Source organism: Miscanthus floridulus, chromosome 12 (assembly GCF_019320115.1).
Source record: "Miscanthus floridulus cultivar M001 chromosome 12, ASM1932011v1, whole genome shotgun sequence".
Lineage (NCBI taxonomy): Eukaryota > Viridiplantae > Streptophyta > Magnoliopsida > Poales > Poaceae > Miscanthus > Miscanthus floridulus.
Window position 1 is genome coordinate 67,126,288 of NC_089591.1, and position 25,986 is coordinate 67,152,273.

The following is a 25,986-nucleotide window of genomic DNA, read 5'->3' on the forward strand; positions in this document are numbered from 1 at the left end:
AGGAAGAAGTGGTGGCACATCAGATTAGTGAGCTAGTAGAAGAGAAATTGTAGTGTTTTTGAAGTGGCTACCATTTGTTGGTTGTCGTAGCTTTTTTCTGAATGTATATGTCGTTATGATGTCATATGTGCATGAATCAGCATGAGCTTTTGGCTGAACGTATATGCTTTCAACTGAATGTACATGCTGTCTACTCAATGTAGCTAGTATTTGTCCGTGCTAACGCTACAACAATATTCGGGTATATGCAAATTAGAACTGAAATATATGCAACTGCAAACTAAAAGGCAATATAATTGTTTCAGGTTAGAAAAAACATTATCCATGCTAATGATTGTGGCAAAACAATCTTGACAATATGTTGATGCACTCCTGAATGAAGTTTGCAAAGGAATCAGCATGAAACAGTACACCCATAAAGAGTTCAAGGGATATGTTCTGATGCAAGAAGAATTTGTTGATGCACTCAAGGTGAACAACATAACAGTTGAACAAACCCAAACCGGTGACAACAACAGTACTCGGGTAGCTTTGGACGTACGCTCACGCCCGTTTTGTTACCACAGTTGTAGACCGTGTAGACTAGAACTCCCACCGTGGCCGCAGACAGACGAGGATGTCCATGGCGTGTTGGTGGCGGCGGTAGACAGAGGTGACTGCTCCGTCTGTGGCCATCGACACAGCATTGTGCTCACCGCCGACTTCTCCGACTGTGGCAGCAGTGGCTCCACCATCGTCGTCTCCTCCATCTCCACGCCTGCGGCGGCTGCGTCGTCGTGGCACCCGTTCTCATTGATCTGCGTCACAGCGGCACAATCACTTCACAACTACCAGCTAGTCGGTCGACTAGCGATCGATCACATGTCTACATGCTACTGTTCATGCGAAACAGTTACAGTTACCTTGACCTGAAGCTCCTCGGTCACATTGATGAACAACTCATCCTGCCAGTGCCAGAAAAACAACGCATGCTGTTAAAACTTCACAGCCAGAACATGCAAAGGCAGTGTCTATGGGGCTGAATTGGTTGCCCGAACCAGGCCATCCTTGCACCCTTTGCCTGCTTCACCTCATTCCTCTATTGTGTTTGGTTCCCCACCTCGCACGCTTTGCCTGCTTCGTTTCATTCCGCTGTCCTCCACCATCCCGCACGGCTCCGTCTTCTCAATTTCTACTTTCCTCGCGATGCAGGACAACACGATACACCCATGGTATAAGGGCCTATGTGTCACACACTCAAAACTCTTATCCATGCATGCAACCAAACAAGATCACATCTCGTACCGGACCAACAACAAAGACAACCAAACACGACTGGGTGCACGATTTGAGTATGCATCTCATAATCCTGGGCTGCCTCTCCATCCTGACTCCCCATCACCAAAGCAACCAATCATGTCCTATCAGGATCGATGAGCAGTAGATACCTTTCTTGCGTGGACTTTACTGATGGCTGACTCGAGCTGCTTTTCAAGCGTGGCGAGTTCGACCACTGAATTCAGAGATGACAGGTCCTCTTCCGTGTACGTCTTAAACCTAGCCTCAAGCTGCTGGTACTCACGTCGCAGCTTGCTGATCGCTGTGACCATTTGCTGCTGCAATGGAAAAAAACTAATCATGAATAGAGATGGCACGTAAACAGGCTGAAGATACTAAAGCTACATTGAATCTGATGCATACCTTACAATTAGTGCAGTATGACGCCTCATGGCAGAGTTGCTTGTTGGTGGCCGCCTCGTACCGGTGAATCAGATCAACCATGCTTCGCAAATGGCAAGAGTGGAGTGAGTTAGGGATTTACAAATTACAAGATTCTGGGATCCCACTTTTTACCAATCGATCATATATTATTCATAAGTAAATCTGGAAGAACTGGCTGGGTTCTGCAACTGCAACATTTGAGATAGTGAATGAAGGCCATAGAAAGAAGTTTGTGGTGTCCAAAAACAAGATCAAGCATGTGTCCAAAACTTACTTAACGAACTCCAATCCAACATCTCTATGCACCTAACCCAGCCATTTAAAGCCTTGCTCGAAATCAGTGACTTCCGAACAAGTTTAGAAAACCACAAATCTACTACTAACATAGCAAATTGACCTAGTAATGCCAATAGTTCTTCCCGTGCCAAGAATAAGATAGTAAATAAAGATTTTCCAATAACCGACAATTAATCCAGAAAAGCCTAGTGCGATGAAAAGTACTCAACCAAAGTCCAAACCAATGACATGCGGTGAAATCGTGCAAAAAAGTGCAAAGAAAGGTTTTAGTCATTCGGGCCTGGCTGGCTAGGTGGAGTAGTCAAAGACGAGCTTGTCGCTCTCGGAGAAGACGACGAGAGGCTGACCTTCGCGTGGCAGATCAGGCCGAGCTCGTAGGCATTCTTGCTAATCCCATTGATGCGCCCTGCCAAGCTCTTCCACCGGTTGTTCCTGTCCTCGATAAATTCCGTGTGCACTTTCACCATTGCACCTCATCAGGTCAATGAGTAATTCGAGCGGGGCCCGATATCCTCCCAATCGACGTGGAGTTCGGTTGTACCTCGTCGAGAGACATCCCATAAATCGTCGGCCATCAAGCCCGTCGGTCCCCAACCGCCTCCGTAGCGGCCAGAGGGCAAGATGCCTCCCCCCAGAGGGGGTCAACTCGGGCGACTTTGAAGCGGACGACTCGAACACAGAGAGAGATGGTGGTGTGGCTCTGCACCACTGATTAGAGCCAGAGGGGCCCATCTCATCCTGCCCCTATCCCTTTTGTGGCCTCGAGCCCTCCTATGGGCTGGCCCAAGAGAGGTTTTCCTAAGCACAATGCGGGGTCATGGTTGAGGTGGGTCGCTTCTGCGCACGATCTTGGGGGGTTATTGGCCTCCCTGGTCACGTCATGGCATAATGGCGCCCACTCGCGAGTGGTCATGCGCCGCGAAATATGGGCACGTAAATCGAAATGATATGGAAAAAGTGGGGAAACACAAAGCTTACTTGGTTTGCGCCGCCGCGTGGACAGCCGCCGCTCCGCCTTTCCTTTGATCGCTTCACCTACTCTGCATAATTTCCAAGATGGTCAGTGATGAGATTCTAACATACAGGTGTGTTAAGCCTCGAGTCCAATGGTTCCTAAACATAGAAGGCCCCCAACCGACTCGACCGCAGCTTCCACCTGGGCTCGGGGGCTCCCCAGAGCCTTGGGCTCCCGATCTACAACATCTCCGGTCTCGACCCTTGGCTCCTGCCTGGCTAATGATGCCAGCCAAGGGCCAGGCACAAGAAGACAAGCCCCAGGCTGCTGATGCCCAAGGGCTCCCTGGCGTCGCTCTCAACGCGTACCCATGCTAAATGCTCCCCCGACAGGGTCATGTCTGGGGCGTGCCACAAGAAAACAAAGCTTCCCGCGGCCTCTGGGGACTTGGGGGCTTTCGAGCTCACATGCCAGCCCCTGGAGCCGACCTCCTTCGCTACCAAGAAGACTCCAGAAGGTCTCACTCGGGGGAGGCCGATCCAAGCCGACACCGCCTGACACACAGAGTGTCAGAACAAAGCAGCCGACGACGTTCAGGCTTCTTCGGCTCTAAGACACTTCGATGGTCCACGCCGCACCGCTGCAAGATCCTCCTAGACTCTAGCACACATAGACCATAGAATAGAACCCCCAAACCACCTTGTACCTGACCTATCTCATTATATAAGGGATAAGATCGGACCTAGAGGGGAGGGGATCCCGATTCGGTCACCAGACACTCCATTCCATTCCATCCACCTCCACTCTGCATGAGGAGCAAGGCAACCCAGAGAGGGGCACTGAGAGCCTCTCCTCCATCGCATCCCACCTTCTCCTTCCTCTTCGATGAGGGGGAGACTCCACCGACGGTGAGGCAAACCTTAGGATTAGCACCGAGCTAACCCCCTACCAAAACTCTTCTTCCATTACACTCTGTTGTAACCCCCATATTTTGGGTGCTCTTGAGTATAAGGGTGTGTTTGGTTGAGTTGTGGTTGTGGGAAAAAGCTGCTATGGGCTATGAGCTATGGGAAAGCTGCTGTGGGCTGTGAGCTCTAGAAAAGCTAAAAGCTGTTTGGTTAAACAAGTATAAAATATACCTTCTATCTTTATGTCTCTTGAAACAACTATGAAAGAGCTTTTTATTCCACCAATTTCGAAAAGCAGAAAGCCAAATGCCAAAAGCAGGGTCAAACCAGCTTTCAAAAATGTACTATGGAAAAGCAACTGCTTCTGAAAAAGCAGCCTCCAAAAATAGCCCCTTTGGTTGGGCTTTTGGCTTTTTGGGCCAAAAGCCAAAGCCAAAAGCCCAACCAAACGGACCCTAAGGATCATCAGTTGTTGGATGTAGGGACCAAATTAGCCCAAACTAGGATAAACCGCTGCATCTTCTATGTGTGATTCTTTTGTTCCTGAGTCCATCCGAGCCACCGAAGACCTTATACTCTGACACCGACTCGAACAACATGCTTGCCATAGTTTCGACCCTATGACAGCAAGTGCGCTAGGTAGGGGGCAGCGTCAAGTGTGATTCTAGCTCTATGGTGGCCGAAGCCACCTGCCTCATCGCCGAAACAAGCGGCGCCGCCCTAGGCGGCGGTGTCCGCTCCCCCGACGGGTTCTCTGTCATGGCCGACGCCTTCGCTCTAGGCCAGGTCCTCAACTTTGGGAGCCTGGCCTTCATCGTCGACTGCTATGGTGAGTTTCGTCCACTCCACGGGGCTGCACCGGCGGGCAATGAGCCCCTAGTGCCGCCTCCTCCGCTAGGACTCTTGGGAGCTAATCTTGAGGTTCTGGCTTGTCAGATCCGGCACGGTCTAGGCTCAAACCCCACTGTGTCGGACCACTGCCAGATGTTCTACATGTTGACCAATGTCTACCATAGATCACCACCAGTGAGGTGCTCCCACCGCCTGATCGCTTCTGGTACTATCTCCTGAACCTACCTTGCGGGATACAGAACATGGTGGCGTCCTTCTAGCTAGAGCTGGAGCACCTCATCAGCCGTGAGGCACCGTGAAGCACCATCCTCTTCGGCGTGGTGGGGACCAACGTCCCCTCACTCCACGCCTCCCTCGAGATTCTCTAGGGGAACAACCCAGAGAATGACTCCGACGACATCGACTACAATGACCCTCCTCGCATGTGCTACCACATCGACGGCGAGGTCTAGCCTAAGGAGGCGCTCGGGCTCATGCCACCGAACCAGAGTTCCCGTAGCCGCATGACCTACCTTTAGGAGAAGGCAAACCGCTTGTGCACTTGGCAGGTGGACCTGGAGGCCGCTGGGGCAGAGCTCGAGCCCTAAAGGTAGGACTTTGTGCATCAGCAAACCATGCACCCTCTCGGCAACGATGATGACACCCGCACGAGGGCTCCCTGTGGCCTCTGCTTCCCCATGCAGCATACAACATGGCGGCCAGCCGGAATACATCTTCAACATGCCAGACCCAAAGACCAACGAGTGGCTGAACGAGGCAAAACAACTTCTCTGCGTCGCCCTCAAGCAGTAGACCGAGAGTTTGGCCTCTCAGTGTCACGCCGCACCATGTTCTCCAAGCCGTCCTAGACAATGGCCACTACCAATAGGGGGGCTTCGATGCGCACACCCCGCAGGTGGCAAGGAGCAACAGCGACACCTCCGACAATAGCTTAGACTGACCGTGGACCTGGGGATAAGCCTCTGTAGGAGCGAAGGCGCGACCTTTCCCCTTAGCGTCCCCCACGTGCCACAGGATCGGCGACCACTGCGACGTCCATGACACCATCAAGGCTAGGTGGCATGCTCTGATGCAGTCCTGTATGTAAGGAAAATGGACCCTTGGCCCATTTACTTTGGATTTTGGTGTTTGATGACCAACACAACCAAATTGGACTAATGAATTTGCAAGTGTTTATTTTATAGTTCAAAAGGGTGCAAGATGTGACTTGGACGAAGGCAACATGGTGATCCAATGATCAACACTTTAAGAAAGACGTTAGAAGCATGAGAGAAGACCCAAGATATCAAGCAAAGTCCAAGCACGAAGATTGGAACCAAGCCGTACACAAGATCGCGAAGAAATGAGCTCACTGTGGTGACTGGATGCAGGACCGGACACTGGATAAGCAACTGGATGCTAGGCAAGTGGCTCGGCAGACAGGCGATCGGATCCCTGACCGAACGCTGGTGGCAACCGACCGAACGCAGGACAACAGCGTCCGATCGATTACAGTGAGGTTCCAGAGCGGCACATCTGCGACCGGACGCATCCGGTGGCAGGCGACCGGACACTGGCCAGTGTCCAATCAGCATATTGCTGGCTCAACGGTCAGGATGACCGAACGCATCCGGTCAGGACGATTCAGTGTCCGGTCAGTAGCAGTTTCACGGGAATTCGACCCCAACGGCTACTTTCTCAGTGGGGCTTATAAATACAATCCCCAACCGTCCATTTGAGGTGTGTGGAACTGAGGAAACATACCAAGGATGTTGATATACCATTTTAGTGATCTCCATATGCATAGTGCTTAGTGTTTTATTAGGTGATTAGCATAAGTGCTTTGTGAAGTGCTTAGGTTGATTAGACCACTGCCTATGCACTTGCTCTAGGTTTATGCCTATTGTTTAGTGAGGTTTGCATACCTCTTGCCACCCCGTGCTTGCGAGCACAAGTGTTGTACATTGGAGGAGCTTAAAGTCTTGCGAGATCACACCAACCGTGTTTGTGGTGTGGCCGCCACCGTGTATCGGAGGGAACAAGGCCCGCGGCGTTTCGGCCGGAAGCTTGATAGTGAAGACGGCGGAGAGCATCCGAGAGAGGCTTGCCGTGAGGCACATCAGAGACCCACTTGCGTGTGGGGAAGGCCCGAGGCTATCCACGGAGGTACCCGACCGGGAGCTTGGCCCTTGTGAGGGATTCCTTGCGAGGGGCTCTAACGAGGACTAGGAGGAAGCTTGCGCGCTTCTCGATACCTCGGTAAAAATACTGGAGTCGTCGACGGGAGTTTACATATCTCTACCTTACTCTTTAGCTTCCGCATTTACATTGATCACTTTTACTATGTTTGCGGTAGAGATAGCAACACACTAGCAAAATCATAGTTGCACATCTAGATAGCTTACCTATTGCATAGGTTTTGCTAGGGTTAGAAAAAGAGGCCATAGTTTAGAGTTAGAATTTTAAGACGCCTAATTCACCCCCCCCCCCTCTTAGGTGTCACGGTCCCTTCAATTGGTATCAGAGCCGGTTGGCTCATATTTGGACCTTTGGCTTAACCGCCGTTGAGCCAACGTTATTGTAGAGTGGTTGGGATGGATACCGCTAGGCCTCCTCAATTTGATGGCACTAACTTCCTCTACTATAAGGCTAGAATGGCTTGCCACCTTGAGGCGGTTGATTTAGGTGTATGGAGAGTCACTTGTGACAGGATGAAACCCATTAAGAATTCCTGAAAAGCCCACAAAGAGTGACAAAAAAGAAATGCATTTTAATGCTAGAGCTAAGAATTGCTTGTTTGAATCATTTAGCATAGATGTGTTTAACCAAGTGTTCACCTTAAATACGGCACATGAAATTTGGTTAAAACTCCAAGAGCTCCATGACGACACAAGTAATGTCCGTGAGCAAAAACATTGTCTTGCTAAGCAAAATTATGATTCCTTTGCTATGAATGATGATGAGCTTGTTCATGATATGTATTCTCGATTGAATCTAATTATCAATGAGCTCCATTCAATAGGATTGTTAAAGCTAGATGATGCGGACATCGTGAGGAAGATCATCTCCGTTCTACCACAAAAGAAATATGCAAGCATCATCACCATTCTTCACAACATGGAGAACTTGAGCACCATGACCCCAGGGCATTGTCATTGGCAAGCTAGTGGCATTTGAAATGTCACGTAAGATGGGTCAAGGAGAAGCATCTTCATCAAGCAAAGGCAAAGCTCTCGCTTGTAGCGAGAAGAAAAAGATGAAGGGCAAGAAAGTTGAGTCAAGCTCAAGCTCAAGCTCCTCAAGTGAAGAAGAAGAAGATGAGGATAATGATGATGATAAACAAGAATCAAGTGATGATCAATCTTCCTCCTCCACCTCCGACCTTGATGAAGAATCAATCAAACTTATCAAAAAGGTGGAGAAGATGATCGTAAGGCTCAATGTCAAGGGTGTGCCCATCCAAATTCAAGACCTCGTTTTCACTAATCAAAGAAACGAGCAAAGAAAGAGAGGATGCTATGGATGTGGCGAGTTGGGGCACTTTATGGAAGCTTGTCCAAACAAGCCCACACCCAAGGCAGAGAAGAAGGCATGCAAGAACAAAGCCCTCACATCAATAAGGTCATGGGATGATTCTTCAAGTGAAGAAGATCATCACAAGAGGCGAGGGTGCAAGCACTCATTATCAAGCTCTTCTCGTGTGTGCCTTATGGCACGAGGTAATGAAAGCTCATCCTCTAGTGAGAGCGATAGTGATGATGATTTGCCTTCTTATAATACAATTGTGCAACAAAATCGTAAATATGCTAAAGTTTGCACTAGTCAACAAAAGAAGCTCAAAAATTTAAAAGAAGAGCTAGGTAGTTCACAAGAAGCATACAAGAATTTGCTTGAACAATATGAAAACTTTGCAAATCTCAATGTTGAACTATCTACTAAAATTGAGCAACTTGAGGCTAGTGCAACAACAAATGAATGCACAATCAATGATAAGCAACTTGAAAAGAAAAATGAAAAATTAAAAGAAAAGTTAGCTAGCTCACAAAATGATTATCAAAGTTTGCTTGCTAAATTGGAAATAATGTGGAAACATTGTGATGAGCTAACTAATAAAGTTGCTAATCTTGAAGCCATAAAAAATACCCCCACCAAGGCACCTAAAAAGAAAAGTTCTATCATTAAAAGGGATGCCTCTACTTCTTGCAATGATTTATGTTCAGACTCACCTTTGTGCAACCAAGTTTGTGTTGAGAAAGTTATTGTAGATACATGCACACAAGAGGTTGCAAAGGAAAATGAGGAACTTAAGCAAGAAGTAGCTCGCCTCACAAAGGACTTGACTCAAGTAAAAGGCAAGGCGAAGCAATCTCAACTTCATCAAGATAACACCATCAAGGGAGTGAAGAAGCTTGATGAAGGACAAACCATGGTTTGCTACGTGTGCCACAAGGAAGGCCACAAGTCCTATGAGTGCAAGGTGAAGAATGGGGGAGGAGCAAAGAAGGAGGAGAAAAAGCAAACAAGCAAGTTCTCCAACACCTACACCAACATGGTGGACAAGAAGGCCTCCACACCTTATCTCTTGAAGAAGAAGAAAAATGACAAGGTGGTGGCCATCAAGGTGAACAAGCAAGCCAACAATGGGGTCAAACGCTTTTAGGTGCCAAAGGAAATCATTTCAAACATGAAGAGCACCAAGAAGGTTTGGATCCCAAAAGGGAAGTGAGAAGTCCAGTCGGACGTCGGGGAATTTGGAGACTTGGCAAAGTTTGAGAGCATTTCATGGGGTGCATCATGATGGACAAAGTCATCGCCAAGTAGGTTAGTGAATACTATGGACCCAAATTCCCCTTCCCATGTTAGGTAACTAGATGTCATTACTTTCAAATTAGTATTCATTTCAATTGGTTTTGTTTTTCAGTTGATATACTCTTAAAGCATCTAGTTATATTTCATGCCTATGATTGCATTTACATGCTTAATCTTTTGTCATGCATTCAATAGGTATATCATATGGTAGGCTTGCTCGGTTTCATTATCAACCCTTGGAGCAAACCTACATGGTTTAAAATTGTTTAGAAGCATGGCACATAGCTTGCTTTACAATTATTTATCAAATATGTGCCAAAGTCCAAATTGTAGATAATCTCTCCCAAATATTATCTTTCAAGTGGTATTTTGATTCTTAAATCAATGTGCACAAATGGTACAAGTATTCAACACTTGTGTGCACATATTTAGGGGGAGTAACTCTACAACTTAGATGCGTTGAGACTATCACTTGTTCAAATGGTATCAATTTTTCAAACCTATCACATGTGTAGTAGTCTCATTGTAAGGAAATTGGAGTCCCTGGAGTTAAGCATCACTCTTCTATTGGCATCATCTTGTTGTTTTCATTTCATATTTACATGCTTTCTCCATGCATTATATAGATTAAACTCTCTTGTACAATAAATTGCTAATTATGCATATGCTTTGCTTTCTACCATATGTATGCATATATTTAGGGGGAGCTTAGTCTATATAATGTGAGAGTCAAAATTTGTGATTCATTTCACTCTCTACACAAAGGATCATGAAGTTTGACCCTCCCTTGTGCTACTAATGTCTTCCTTTTTCGGTGTTTAATGCCAAAGGGGGAGAATTTGAAGGACCAAAGACAAGCATTTAGTTACAAGTAGTAATGGTCCGAGAAAGGGAGGAAAGTGAATTATGGGAGTCTAAGTAATGGGAGAATTTTTAGAAAGCTAGGCTTTAATCTATAATATCACATGGGGACATTTGCAAGGGCAAGACAAGCTTTTAAGTAAAGTTTTAATTGGTATCTGTCAATTAGAATCATATAACCTTGCCCTTTGTATTGTATCCTAGCAAGTAGGTAGTTTTTAACTTCCAAATTCTTATTATTTGCTTGCTTTGGTCGTGTTGGCATCAATCACCAAAAAGGGGGAGATTGTAAGGAAAATGGACCCTTGGCCTATTTACTTTGGATTTTGGTGTTTGATGACCAACATAACCAAATTGGACTAATAAATTTGCAAGTGTTTATTTTGTAGTTCAAAAGGGTGCAAGATGTGACTTGGACAAAGGCAACGTGGTGATCCAATGATCAACACTTTAAGAAAGACCTTAGAAGCATGAGAGAAGACCCAAGATATCAAGCAAAGTCTAGGCACGAAGATTGGAACCAAGCCGTACGCAAGATTGTGAAGAAATGAGCTCACTGTGGTGACTGGATGCAGGGGCGGACGTTGGATAAGCAACTGGACGCTGCGACCGGACGCTGGGCAAGTGGCTCGGTAGTCAAGCGACCGGATCCCTGACCAGACGCTGGCGGCAACCGACCGGATGTAAGACAGCAGTGTCCGATCGATTACAGTGAGGTTCCAGAGCGGCACATCTACGACCAGACATGTCCGGTGGTAGGAGATCGGACGCTGGCCAGCGTCTGATCAGCATATTGCTGGCTCAACGGTCAGGACAACTGGACGCGTCCGGTCAGGATGATTCAGCGTCCGGTCAGTAGCAGTTTCATGGGAATTCAACCCCAACGGCTACTTTCTCAGTGGGGCTTATAAATACAATCCCCAACCGGCCATTTGAGGTGTGTGGAACTGAGAAAACATACCAAGGGTGTTGATACACCATTTTAGTGATCTCCACATGCATAGTGCTTAGTGTTTTATTAGGTGATTAGCATAAGTGCTTTGCGAAGTGCTTAGGTTGATTAGACCACCGCCTATGCACTTGCTCTAGGTTTATGCCTAGTGTTTAGTGAGGTTTGCATACCTCTTGCCACCCCGTGCTTGCGAGCACAAGTGTTGTACATCGGAGGGGCTTGAAGTCTTGCGAGATCACACCAACCGCATTTGTGGTGTGGCCGCCACCGTGTATTGGAGGGAACAAGGCCCGCGGTGTTTCGGCCAGAAGCTTGATAGTGAAGACGGCGGGGAGCATCCAGGAGAGGCTTGCCATGAGGCACATCAGAGACCCACTTGCGCATGGGGGAAGGCTCGAGGCTATCCACTGGAGGTACTCAACCGGGAGCTTGGCCCTTGTGAGGGATTCCTTGCGAGGGGCTCCAACGAGGACTAGGGGGAAGCTTGCGTGCTTCTCGATACCTCGATAAAAATACCAGAGTCGTCGATGGGAGTTTGCATATCTCTACCTTACTCTTTAGCTTCCGCATTTACATTGATCACTTTTACTATGTTTGCGGTAGAGATAGCAACACACTAGCAAAATCATAGTTACACATCTAGATAGCTTATCTATTGTATAAGTTTTGCTAGGGTTAGAAAAAGAGGCCATAGTTTAGAGTTAGAATTTTAAGACACCTAATTCACCCCCCCTCTTAGGTGTCATGGTCCCTTCATCGTACCCCTGAGCGATGGGGCAAGGGCCTCGACCTGGATCACTTCGACCCCCTAGCATTTAGGGCAGTGATCCGGGCATCCCCCTACACTAGGCATTTTCGGTCGCTGACACACATCTCCTAGTATGACGACGAGACTAACCCAGACCATTAGCTGGAGGACTACCACCTCACCATGAAGGCTAGGGGTTAGACGATGAATTCACTGTCCAGTACCTTCCTCTATTTCTATCGAGCTCAACTAGAGCTTGGCTCGAGCAGCTCCAGCCCGGCACATCTGCTACTGGGGCGATCTCCGTGCGGTCTTCATTGGCCGCTTCCAAGGTACCTACACCTGCCTAGGGAACTCCTAGGATCTCCGCAACTGCAAGCAGAGGGCCAATGAGACCCTCCGAGAGTACATTCAGCGCTTCTCTAAGAAGCGCAATGAGCTCCCAAACATCATCAATGCCAACGTGATCAACACCTTCATCTATGGCATGACCTATGAGGCGCTCATCCATGTGCTCGGCTATGAGACCCCACGCACGATGTGGGAGCTCCTAGATGTCACCACCTAGTACGCCACCGATGAGGAAGCCATCCAAGACTATTTTAGTGGGAAAGCCAAGGCCGCCGGCCACCTCAATGGTGGTGATGGCACCGACGATCCTGCCTCATCCTAGCAATGCCGCGTAAGGCAGAATAGGGACCGGAAGCACCGTGGGGAGGAGATTGTTGAAACTAGAGGTTTCAACCTGCGTGGCGAAGACCAAGGCCTCTGCCCAGTTGGACGGCTGGCCTCAGGTGGAGGCTTGGGGTATGAGGGATAGGGGGAATAGTGGAGAGTAAGGGAATGGCACAAGAAGTTAAGGTTTCATTAATTCACCCACCAACCAACCTCCATGGTTACAAGTGTCCCCTATTTATAGGACTCAACTACCATATAACAGAATTTATTATAGTGTCCCCTCAACTACTACAGTACATTCCTGGAATATTCTGCCGCTAGCCTTTTATTCGCGGGGTAGTCCTGCCACACCGTTTCTAAGCAATGGGCCTCCATGAGCAGTCGGCCCACTGTAGCTGGTCTTCGGTCCAAAGGCTTGGCTCCCCGGTGCCGGCCTTCATCCCCCATGGCGCGCCGCTCCCCTGGCGGGCCTCCGCCGGACGGTCGGAGACGTTCTCCGCAGGTATCCGCCCGGCCACACGGGGGCCATGGTTCTCGCCGCTGGCCTTCATGTTCAGGGGCGTGCTGTTGCCTCAAAGGGTCCCCGCCAGTCCGGGCGGAGACATCACCAGCTGGTTTCTGCCCGGCCACTAGCCTCGGAGCCTCCACCATCAATGGCGCGCCATCGCCTTGGTGGGTCCCCACTGGTCCGGGCGGAGGCATCACTAGCTAGTTTTGCCCGGTCGCTGGCCTCCGAGCCTCCGCCCTCAGTGGCGCGCCGTTGCCTCGGAGGGTCCCCGCCGGTCTAGGCAGGAGACATCATCTGTAGGTCTTTGCCCGGCCATGTGGGAGCCATGCTGGCACGCTTGCGCCCTCTGTGAGTGCCCACGCTTGAGTACCTATGCACACTTAGACAAAATCGTTTGTTTGGTTAGTTTAGAAATAAGGCTACCTCCGCCCGTAATACCGGAGACGCCCGCCTGGGTGGTCGGCGGGGTGCATGCCTGGCCTCGGTGGAATCCATGATGACCCCTCGAGCATGGTCAAGAAATCTCCTAGTCAGCACCCGGTCTCCGCCCGCTCGAAGACGCCTTGGGGACACCCCGCTGCCAGGGGCCTCCGCCACCCGCCAGAAGCCATGCTACAACAGTTCCCCCCTTTTGAGACCATGGTTCGCCAGAGCGTGCCGTGAGCTCAAAATGCCTTAGCCAAAGGCGTCCGTGGGGGCGGAGGCCACCTTCGGCGTCTTCGAGCGAGACCCCACTACTTCCCCCCTGGCCTGCTCTGGCGTAGCTGTTGGTCTCATCAAGAATAGCCGTTGGGTGGCAAATGTAGCCGTTGCCCCACGTTGCGGCCGTTTCCGCTATGTCAGTGTCCGTTACGTTCCCCGTGATTTTTTCAGAGGTGACCGTTGTGCAGCGGGCGAAACTTCTAGAGATTACCGTTGTGCCCGCTGCCTATATAAGGGTGCTCTTGGTGGTGGGGTCCCCCCACACACCGCTCACTCGCTTTCATTGCATTCGAGAAAATGTTCTCTTCCCTCTTTGCTTTTGCCTCTCGCTGCCCTTGCTCGCTCCGTCTTTCTATTCGCGTCTTGCGCTTAGGTTGCTGTCGCGGTGGCTTTCCTTTCCGTCTCCACCCAAACTCACTGGCCCACCTTCTCCGGACCCTACCGCCACCTTCTTGGCATTAGGGCCGTCGGCTGGGGCGCATGCTTTGAGGAGTGCATGCTTGCCTCTGCCTCCGCGTTGGAGTTGGAAAAGCTGGTGGAGGAGGATTTGGGGAGCGTCTCTGCGTCTATCAGAGACCTAGTCGCTGTGGACTCCGGAGACATGGTGATAAAATCTTGGGACTTCGGCCCATCCTCTATTACTGAGGAGGCAATCACAGAGATGCTAAAGGAGTCATGTTTCCCTTCTTCCCGGGTGAAGATCCCTCCGCCGGGTCAGACTGTTCTGGAGCCAGAGGAAGGATACGCGGTGGTCTTCTAGGACTTCTTCACCTGTGGCCTCCAATTTCCTTACATTCTCTTCCTCCACCGGGTGTTGGAGACCTTCAATGTTCAGCTCCATCATCTGACTCCCACTGCTTTCCTGACTCTTAGCAAGTTTTGCTGGGCGTGCATCTCTTATGGTGTCGAGCCAGATGTGGACACCTTTTGCACGTACTATGAATTGCAGAAGCAGCCAAAGAGGAAGAAGGAGGTGTGGGATGGCAACGAGGTGGAAGTGACCTATCAGTACGGTAGTTGCACTTTCATGTCCAAGAGGAACCAAGGCATGGATCGTCTAGAGATATCTTTTTGCCAGAAGGGCAAGTGGGACCACGGCTGGCTTGAGCAATGGTTCTATGTGAAGACTTATAGGGTCCGCAGCACAACCAAGGATGGCGAGGAAGTCTCGGAGTATCCACTAACTTCTCGGATGGAGGAGATGGTGCCACACACGCGCGTGGATCCACCAGAGGAGGTATCTCTGACACGGGAGGCCTATGATTGGGCTTTTGTGGCCGCGTGCCGCTACTCTGGTGGTCGCGATCTGGTGGAGGAGATCATGGCCTCCAACTACTAGCCCTTAGGCAAAAACAACCCAGCTTTTTAGCTAGAACAGGTCAAGGTCCCCGTCTTCGAGCCGGAGGCTAGGATTTCGTTCCCCCGCTTTGGTTAGACTTTGGAGGAGGGGTGATGGAGGAGGGTTTCGTCTCCAAAGTCAAGGAAGCTGCCATAGGACTGGTTGGTAAGATTTCTGAGCGTGAGTACACGTCTTGGATGGCCGTGGCAGGCACCATGCCATGGCTCAATAGAGTTTTCGAGGAGGTCGGTATCATATACCGGGAGCGCGAAGTTCCTACTGAGGTCCTGGCCTCGATTGAAAAGAAGAAGAAGAAAGCCTATGCAAAGAATGTTACAGCGGAGGCCGAATCCAAAAAGAGGAAGGGCGCCGCCGTATCTCGGGCGCCTGTGAAAAAGAAAAAGAAAAATAGAGCCCTGCTGATTGCGCCGGCTTTGTCTTCTGCTGGCAGTGCGGGCGCTGCCTCCGCCGGCAGTGAAGACGTTGAGAGCTCCTCCGCCCTATCAGCGGATGCTCGAGTTGCGAGCAGAGGGGATCGTGGCTCTCCCGTAGCTCCGGTGTGCCCAACGAGCATGGCGGTGAGCGGTGCCGGGTGGCCGGAGAGCGGCGTTATCCCGGCGTGCTCCCCGCATGGTGCTACGAGCGTCGGCGATTGGCCAGAAGACAGCGCCGCTGAGCCTATGCCCGACGTTCTTGGCGGGCTATGCTCAAGCTCTAAAGAGGACATGGAGGCCGTCTCGCAGCGTGTTCCTTCACCCTCTACCACTATCGCACTTTCGCCCACACCTACGGCCGATGTAGGGCGGCCGGAGGCCGCTCTTGCTAAGGAGGCTCTGGCGGCTCGGCCTTCTTCGAGCCCTCCGCCCACCGGGCCGCTGGCTGGGGAAGTCCGTCCCCTTGGGCCTTCATCATATGATGTGATGGAGACTTCTGCTCAGAGGGCGTGGCAAGCTGCTCTGTCCGGGCTCTTTATGAGTAAGCTCGTTTGGTTGACATCTTTATGTTTATTGTCTTCGCCCGGTTCATCCCTTTGCGTGTTGTGCCAAGTGCTAATACTATGCACCTGCTACTTTGCAAGTGATGTCATGGCTGGACTTCTCACCCCAGAGGAGCGAGCAGCTACTGCTGGTGCTAGGTTCGGTCCAGGGCAACCGGGGCTGATGGCGCCGGGTCCGAGTAAGTAAAAATACTTTCAATTTGATCGTCATCTGGTTTGTTTGTGATCTGCCCTGCGACCTAAGCTGATGTTGTGTCTTTTTTACGTAGGCTCCTCTGACACTTCTATCTCAGGTTGGGAGGAGTGTTATCTTGCCGTTCTTGGAGACGTCGGAGGTGGTCTTTGGCTGTTGGTGCGTTTAACGTGAAATTTGCCTTTCTCACCTCATTGTTTCTTGTTTGTTTGTTCCTCGTTGAACAGATCGCTTCAAACAGCGTCTGAGGGATATGGATTTCTTCCAACTTCTTCGCGTTCACCTGGAACACCAGAGCCTAGTGCACCTCCGGCGGTTTTACTCCTTTCATTGTTTAATTATTTTTTGAGTATGCTCGTTTCTAGTCTTGTTCTTGATTCCACTGCTGTTCGCTTTGGGTTTTTTTTGTCGCAGGGGTATCACACGAGTGTTGTAATGGAAGAGTGTTGCACCCAGGAGGTCTCCGATCGTGACGCCACGATCGAAGCGCTCAAGGTGGAAATCGAGCGCCTGGAAGGTGAAAAAGGGAGTCTGTCGGACTCTCTCACAGCTCTTCGCCTGTCTCTGGCGGAGAAAGTGCGAGAAAGGGATGGCTTGAGGGTCGATCTTGCCAAGGCCCGGGAGGCGGAGGCTTTGTCTGCCGAGCAGACTCGTAGGGCGAGTGAGGTGGCCGAGGATCTCCGGTGAGAGCTCGCCTCTGAGGAGTCCGCAGCAGCGGTAAGGAGGAACTTTCTCTGACGACGAGGCGTTTGGACTCAGTCAAAGGGGTCCTCGCTGTGACTATTGGTCACTACCAGGCCACCGTCACCGAGCTCAGAGGCGAGACCTCCGCTCCTTCGGAGGAAGACAGCGTGTACGCCCTCGCTTCCTGGCTAAAGCGTCATCTTGCGAAGCTCCCTGGTCTGATCAACAGCTGCACGGACTACGGGGCACTAGCAGGAGTGGCAAACTATGCCAAACTCTTGGCACGCGGTGGGTGTACGCACACCGAAAGTATTCCGGAGGGGGCGCTGCCTGGTCCGGAGGAGCTCGGTGAGACCTCTCTTGGCTTGTGAAAAACCTTGAGAAATTTCATCGGGCACTTTTGGGCTCCATTTGGGAGATCTGCTGCCTAGAAACTAGCGGAGGACAAGAGGGCGCAGGTACTTACATTTTTTTGTAGTCGCCCTTTTTGTCCCTTTTTTTGTTGCTTTTGGCCCTGACATTCCAGCCTACGCTGCAGGATGCGCAGAAGGGTCTTGTGGGTAGGCCTCCGTTGGTTCCACGCTCGGTGTCTACGGTTGGTGCCTCCGCCGCTGGTGGCGCTCTGGGGGGGATCTACCATCGGCGGGGTCGGTGGTCGGAGGCCGCAGGCTCCTTCTCCGCCCACCGCTGATGCGAGCTCCGCTCCAGGGACTTCCGCCGCTGCTGGTGCGCCAGAGGTCTAGGCTCTTTGTAGCATTTAGCTGTTCTAGCGTGTACCTCGCAGTCCAACTGTGCTTTTGTGAATAAAGTTTATTTTGTTCTGAATGGTTTTGTGCAAAATTTTAATCTTGCGCAGGTTCCGAATCAGGGAGCCTGCGCAAGACGTTGCTCCTTTGACTCTCTACAACGACGGTATTTACGTGAGCGGAGAGCTTTGGGAGTATTGGCATTCGGCCTTCCCCCACAGCATCGCGCACGACATATTTGAGTCGGTTAGGTTTGACATAGACGATGAGCGTGCTGGGTTTACTCGCGCGCTCGCTTGGCGCGGACCTCTGCCACAATAGTTAGGATTTTATTTCAAGTTGGTGTCCTATAAGAATGTTTCTCGACACCTTATGGAATACAAGACAGGTTCACTTTCTTGATTGTTTGTGCGGTATCTTGAGCCCATCGTGGTAGTTTACATATCTCGTCTAGTCCCGAGCTCGCGCGATCAAGCGCGATACAGAGGTGGTGGCTAGGACCTTCGGCCCCATCTTTTCTCATTCTCTGTATTTGCTTGATGGTCGAGGTAGAAGTCTCCGTAGCTTTTTGACCGGCGGAGGTGTACTCGAAGTCCGCCTGGCGAGGCTTGCCGATTCATCGTTTGATCCGGCTGGGTGTTTGGCGCAGCTTGTGCAGACGGCGGAGACTCTAGATATTTCTTTAGCTGGGTGTTTTAGCTGTCTGGAGGTGTGGGTCTCCGACGTTGTGCACCCGTGGGACATGGTTGATCTTTGGAGATGGCAGGTTAGGTCTCCGGCGTCAGGGGGATGTTACGAGTTTTCGTGCGATATCCCCCTGCTCCCGTAGGCCTTTGCTGTTCATTACCGTGCCATAGGCCCTCTCTCTTTTCCCACTGTCTCTGACTATCTACCTTTGCCTCCGATTTTATGAGTTTTCGTACAATATCCACGGCCGACTTGAATATCTAAGGAGACCCCTGCCTCCATGGCTATTGCTATGGCTTTTGCCTGCACTATGCCTCGCTCCCCCCTTGCGCCCTTGCGCCTTATGCTGACTGAGTTTCTTAAGGGCACGGGGGGAATCCGTTTTTATAGTGAGGTGGTGGCTTTCGGGCGTTAACATTTTTGTACGTTGTTAGGTGGGACGCATCTTGGCTTTAATGGCCTGTGTGTTACCTGAATTAATCGTTCTCCTTGAGATTTTTGAAGTAAAGAGGCCTGGCACCGCAGTGGTGGCAGTGTTTTGCTAGGCACTTTCTGTTTTTCCTATTACGGATAGCGGAGACCTTTTTCCTAGTTTTTGCGCCACAATTTTGTTTTCCCTGACGCTAGTTTTTTTTAAGGTCAGAGGCCTGTTCCACCGAGGTTGTTGCCCTGATGCCTGAGTTGGTTCAGGTCTTTGTCAAAGGTCAGAGGTCTTTTTTGGCCATAGATTTTTTGCCTTGAAGCCTGACTTTGGTCAGGTCTTTGTCAAGGATCAGAGGCCTTTTTGGCCGAAGATTTTTTGCCTTGAAGCCTGACTTTGGTCAGGTCTTTGTCAAGGATCGGAGGCCTTTTTGGCCAAAGATTTTTTGCCTTGAAGCCTGACTTTGGTCAGGTCTTTGTCAAGGATCGGAGGCCTTATTTGGCCATAGAGGTCGTTTCAAATTGCCCTTGCCTATGGCTAACACTTTGAAAGGACCTGTTTTTTTTGTTTATCGAATATTGCGGCGCTAGAGCTGGCCGCTTTCGGTTTTTGGGTTCTGTGTGGTGTTCTTTTGGGGAATTACCTCTTTATACTTGTAGAGGATTTTTACATTGAGCCTGCCTCATTAAAAACCTCACCTCCATTTGGAGTTCCCCTGTGAGGAAAAGAGTGTAGGCTCTTTTACATTTTGTTTCGAGTGAAGTAAAAAAACTAAGGTAATTGCATCTAGGGGCCTCCGCTTATATTTTGCGGAGGTTACCCTTTGGTACATTGCCTAGATGTAGTATCTGCGAAGGCTGTCGATATTCCATGTGTGGGTTGTTGTGACACCTTTGCTGTCGGTCAAGTGGAAAGAACCAGGTCGGCCTGCTGCTGTTGCTGTGTATGGGCCTTCCCATTTCGGTTGCAACTTGCCGACAAGTTGTGCATTTGGTTTTCTCCTGAGTACGAGGTCTCCGTGTTTTATGTCTTTCCTTACCACCTGAGAGTCTCTCCACTTCTTGGTTTGTGACTGATATTTTGCAATGTTGTCGACTGCTTCCAGTCTAGTGGCTTCTATTGTTTCTTTTGCATACTCTTCATCTTGCAACATCAGCTGGCTTGTTGTGCGGAGGCTTTCGTGCTTTATTTCTTCTGGCATCATGGCTTCTTCTCCATAGAGCAGTTTGAATGGTGTGAATCCTATTGTTCTTGAGACGGATGTATTGTGTGACCAAATAACTCTAGGTAGTTCATCTATCCATCTTCCTTTGCGTAGGCCTAGTAGTGTCTTTGATATTGCTGAAAAGACTATTCTGTTTGCTCTTTCAACTGCTCCATTGGACTCTGGGTGGTATACAGAGGCGAAGGCTAATTTCGTCCCTATGCTTTTGCAGAATTCTTTAAAGTTCTCTGAATCGAATTGTTTTCCATTATCTACTGTCAAGATCCTTGGTACGCCGAATCTGCAAACGATGTTCTGCTAGAAGAATTTTCTGATAGTTTCTGAGGTTATCTTCGCCAATGGCTTTGCCTCTATCCATCTTGTGAAATATTCCACTGCCACTACTGCAAATCTATTTCCTCCTTGGGATGGAGGTAATGGGCCGACTAGGTCCATCCCCCATCTTTGCAGCGGCCATATCGGAGGTATAAGCTGGGTCTCCGCCGATGGTTTTGACTATCCTGGAGAGAAAGTTTGGCATGCTTTGCATGTTCTGACTGTCTGCTCTGTGTCTTATATGTGTGTTGGCCAATAAAAGCCTTGCCTTATTGCCTTTGCTAATAAAGCTCTGGAGCCAATGTGTGAGCCGCAGATTCCAGAGTGTATTTCTTGAAGCAGTTCTATGCCTTTGCTCTACGATATGCATTTGAGGAGAGGCTGGACTACTCCTTTCTTGTACAGTACGCCATTTACAATTGTGTAATTTCTTGCCCTGGCCTGTATTCTTGCTGCTTTTGCTTCATCTTCTTTGGTTGTTTTGCCTTCTAGGAATTCTGTTATCACCTTTCTCCAATCTTCATTTTGTAGGTGTAGTATGGGTTTTGGTGCCGTCGATGTCTTCGCAGTTGCTGAAGCCTTCAAGATCTGGTAAAAAGTGTTTGGAGGTAGTGGCAGGTTGTTTGCCGCAGCCTTTGCCAATTCATCTGCCTCTGCGTTTTCTGATCTTGGGATGTGCTTTAGGGTGAAACCCTTGAATCTCCGATCCATGTTTCTAACAACGGATAGGTATTTGATGAGTTCTGGCTCTCTTGCTGTGTATTCTTTCTCTACTTGGCCAGTGACCACTTGAGAATCTGTTTTGACTATTAATGTTTTTGCCCCTAGGGCTTTTGCTTTGCTCAACGCTAATATCAGGCCTTCGTATTCTGCTATGTTGTTTGTTGATTTGAATTCTAGCCTTACTACGTATTTTAGTCTAACGCCGGAAGGTCCCGTTAGGATAGCGAAGGCTCCTGCTCCAGCTTGGTCCTAGGCTCCATCCGTGAATGCTATCCAGCCTTGAGCTATAGGTTGCGTCTTAGGCTCTGTTGGAGGTGTCTAATCTGCTACAAAATTAGCTAATGCTTGTGATTTGATTGCTGTTCTGGGGACATATGAGATTCCAAACTGTGATAGTTCTGTTGCCCATTTGCCTATTCTACCGGAGGCTTCTTTGTTTCTGAGCAAGTCTTGTAGTGGCAGAGATGTTGGAACTAAGATTTTGTGGGCTTGAAAGTAATGCTTTAGTTTTCTTGATGCCATCAGCACTGTGTAGGCAACTTTTTCTACCTCTATATAGTTTAGCTTGGCTCCAAACAGTGCTTGTGAGATGAAATAAACTGGTTTTTGAGTTTTGCCTGATTCTTTTTCCATCTCGTGGACTAAAACTGCACTGACTGCATGGTCGGAGGCCGCCACATACAGCAATAGGTGGCTGTCCGATTCTGGGACGGAAACCATTAGTGAGTTTGCCAGATACTCTTTCAAGTCATGAAATGCCTCCGACTGCTTGGGCCCCCATTCGAAGTTGTCTTCGCCCCTCAGGGCTTGGAAGAAGGGTAGGCTGCGTTCTGCTGATTTTGAGATAAATCTATTGAGCGCTACTATTCTTCCCGTTAGCTTTTGTACTTCCTTCTTGTTTTTGGGCTCTGCCATTGCTATTATTGCTCTAGTTTTGTCCGGGTTTGCTTTGATGCCTTCACTGCTTATGATATAACCGAGCATTTTCCCTTTTGTAACTCCAAATATACATTTCTCTGGGTTGAGGCGAAGGCCTGCTGTCCTAAGGTTGGCGAAGGTTTCCTGTAAGTCAGAGACATGATCGTCCTTGTTCTTGCTCATGACGACTATGTCGTCGACATAGGCTATGATGTTTCTATCTAGCTGTGATCCCAAAACCTCCTTTGTCATTCTGGCGAAGGTTGCTCCGGCGTTCTTTAGTCCCTCCGGCATTCTGGTGTAGCAGTATGTCCCGAATGGTGATACTTGTCTTGTCTTTGTCTTCTTTTTTCATCCAGATTTGGTGATACCTAGAGAAACAGTCGAGGAGGGAGAACCTCTGGCATCTGGCTACCTTGTCGACGGAGGCATCTATTCTTGGCAATGGGAAGGGGTCTTTCTTGCAAGCTTTGTTCAGATCTATGAAATCTATGCACATTCTCATTTTGCCATTTTTCTTTGGTACCAAGACTACGTTTGTGAGCCATTCTGAGTACTTGACTTCCCTGATCACTTTTGCATCTAGCAATCTTTGCACCTCCGCCTTTGCTGCCAGGATTCTATCCTCCGACATTTTTCTTTGTTTTTGCATTCTTGGTCTCATGTTTTCGTTGATATCCAGTTCGTGCTGTATGATGTCCCTGCTGACTCCCTAGAGGTCGGAGGCTGACCAGGCGAAGATGTCCTTGTTTTTTACTAGGGTTGCCATGAGCTCTTCCTCTTCTGCCTTGCACAATTTTGAGCTGATTATTACTTTTCTGTCTGGTAACTCTTTTTCTAGAGGGGTCAGCTTTGTCTCTTCTTGACCTGCCATATCTGTTTCTCCTTTGTGCATGTCCAGAGGCTCTAGTTCTTTGTTCACCGACTCGACTGCATTGATGTTTCTTTGGGCTTTGTAGATAGCTTTCTCTATGTTTCTTGCTTCTTTCTGGCTGCCTCGAACTATGATAATACCATGGAGTGCTGGTATCTTCATGCACAGGTAGGCCATATGCAGTGCTGCGTTGAATTTGGTTGTAAATCCTCTACCCAAGATGGCATTGTATGGGTAATACAGATCGATGACGTCGAAGGTTATGTACTCGGTTTTGGCATTCGCTTGGGTTCCGAACGACACTGGGAGTGAGATTTTTCCTAGTGCTTGTATCTGCTTGCCTCCGAATCCTATTAAAGGGGATTCGGATGGTTGTAGTTGATTTCTGCTGAGCTTCATTTGGTCGAATATATTTGCAAAGATGATATCTGCTGAGCTGCCTGTGTCGACCAGTATTCTGCTTATCTCTCATGCTGCTATGTTTGCCTTGATCACCATTGCATCTGCGTGAGGGTAGCTTTCTAGCTGGAGATCTTCTTCTATGAAGGTGATTGGGACTCTGGACCAATCTATGTGTTTCGCTGGGCCTTGGACTGCTACATTGTTTACCAGGCGGAGGTGATCTTTTTTCTGCTTTTTCGTTTGAAACTCCATCGATGATCCTCCGGCGATTAGCAATATCATGCCTATTGTTGGCAGTGCTCCATGAGGGTTGACTTGGTTTTCTGGGTTTGGCTCATTTTTTGGTGTTGCGGGCTGGTTGTGTGGTGGTGGCGGAGGCAGTTGCTGCATGTGGTGTTGTGGCTGCAGAGGCTCGAACCTTATTCGGTTTTGCTCCGGTGGGTTTGTTTCGAGGTAGGTTATATGGGGAGATTTTGGGTTTATGTAGGTCAGGCTTGCCTCCGACCTATAGTTGCTCGCTGGAGTCCGCTGCGAGGGTGATGGCCGCCATGCTAGTAAGAAGTTTGGGTAATAGGCAGAGGACAGTGTGGAGGGATGTATTTGTGTTGTGTTTAGCGCTGGGTACATTGGGCAGTACTGCTGGTGGCCAGTTGTGTATGTGGTAAAGATGGCAACGGGGAATTCCCCGTCGGAGGTTGCCTCCCCATCCCCGTCCCCACGGGGAGAAAAAATCCCCGTCCCCATCCCCGCCAAAGCTCACGGGGACGATTTCTCCCCCATCCCCGCCCCCACGAGGGAAAAAATCCCCGTCGGGGATCCCCGTCCCCGCATTTGTTCATCACCATTCAGGTTAATTCATCATCATTCACATGAGTTCATCGACACAATATTAGAGTACACCACGAATCACAATCCAAAAATAGCTAAATAGCAAGAAGCAGGATATTAATCATCACAAAGGTGTAGAACTAGGGTTATTGCTGTTATATATACTCAGAAGACATTGGGCCTTCGTGGGCTGGTTGGGCCATCAGGAAAGAGAGCAAAGCCTGTATATAAACGGGGCAGGGATGCGGGTATCGGGGACGGGGAATGCTCCCCCAGACCCGTCCCCGCCAAACCCGACGTGGGACGTTTTCTCCCCGTTTAGATCCCCGTGGGGGCATATTTGACTCCATCCTCGTCCCCTAATAGGGGAATTCCCCGTGGGGAATCGGGGATCGGGTCCCTGTTGCCATCTTTAGTATGTGGTGTTGACCTCTCTTGCGCTCTGCTGTGTCGGAGGTTGGGCAGTCTGCTTGTTCTTCATCCTTTCTTGTGTTTCTTTTGTCTCCGGACAATCTTTGGTGCTGTGCTCTGTGTTTTCGCCATGAAAGACACAATATGGCTTGTGTTATTTTTGGCTTTGGTTTCTGGTCCAGTTTTTTCCTTGGTAACCTTGGCGACCTTGGTTCCTTGTTTGGGTCTCCGACCATGTTGGCGCTGGCTGTTGCCCTTGCTCGTGTTGGGGTTGACCCTCGATACTAAGCACTTGTCCCTGGCCTGGCTTCTGATTTGATACATTCTGGTTCGTATAGGTTTTCTGGGAGTTTTTGCTGCTGTTTTGTTGTCTGTTCTGACCTTGCTCCTCTAGCCTTTTGCGTAGGTCATTGTCTGATCTGCAGTACTTCTCAAACTTGTCGTACAACTGCTAGATGGAGGTTGGTTTCTCTCTTGGTAAGTGTGCTGCGAACGGCCCAATTCGGAGGCCTTTGATCGCTGCTTCAATGGTGATCTCGTCTGGGACATCTAATGCCTTCGCCTTTAGTTGCACGAATTTCTAGAAGTAGTCATGTAGTGTTTCTCCCTGCATTTTCTTGCACTAAAATAGATCTATGGAAGTCAGCGACTATGCTGTTAGCCCTTTGAAGTTTGCCAATATCTTGTCCCGAAGGTTCTCCCAAGAATAGACTGTGCTTGGTTTGAGCATAGAATACCAAGCTAGTGTGTCGCCTTCGGCTACAATGACAAATGACTTTGCCAAGACGGCATCGTCTCCGCCGGTGGAGGCTACTGCTACCTCGTAACTCATAATGAACTGATGGGGGTCAGTCTTTCCGTTGAACTTGGGTAGTGTGATTGGCTTGTACGATGTTGGCCATGGCGATTGTTGTATGCCTTCAGATAGTGGGGACTTGGGATCGATAGGCCTCCGCATTACCTGAGATGGCATTATCGGCTGGCTGATCATTGGCGTAGAACCCTGAAGCATGGCTGCAGTTGGTGTTGCTACAGAGGCTGGGATTGCGTAGGTTGTTGCTGGTACTACATGCTATATACTTAGCATCTCAGCATGTAGGATTGCCAACTGCTGCCTTATTTCTGCTGCTTGTGCTGACGCTTGGATAGCTTGCTGATTAGCTGCGAATGCTGCTGCCATTCTGTCCCTCTCTTGTTGCGCTCTTTGCAACTGTGCTTGCAGCTGTTGTAGTTCTTGCTCGGGTGCTGAGGCTGAGTTTGGTTGGGCCTTTGG

General features: G+C 49.4%; 1 pseudogene; it reads right to left on the bottom strand.

Annotated features, from left to right (window-relative positions):
• Positions 1-327: 327 nt before the first annotated feature.
• On the bottom strand, positions 328-3,351 carry LOC136496031 (MADS-box transcription factor 30-like; annotated as a pseudogene).
• Positions 3,352-25,986: the final 22,635 nt, after the last annotated feature.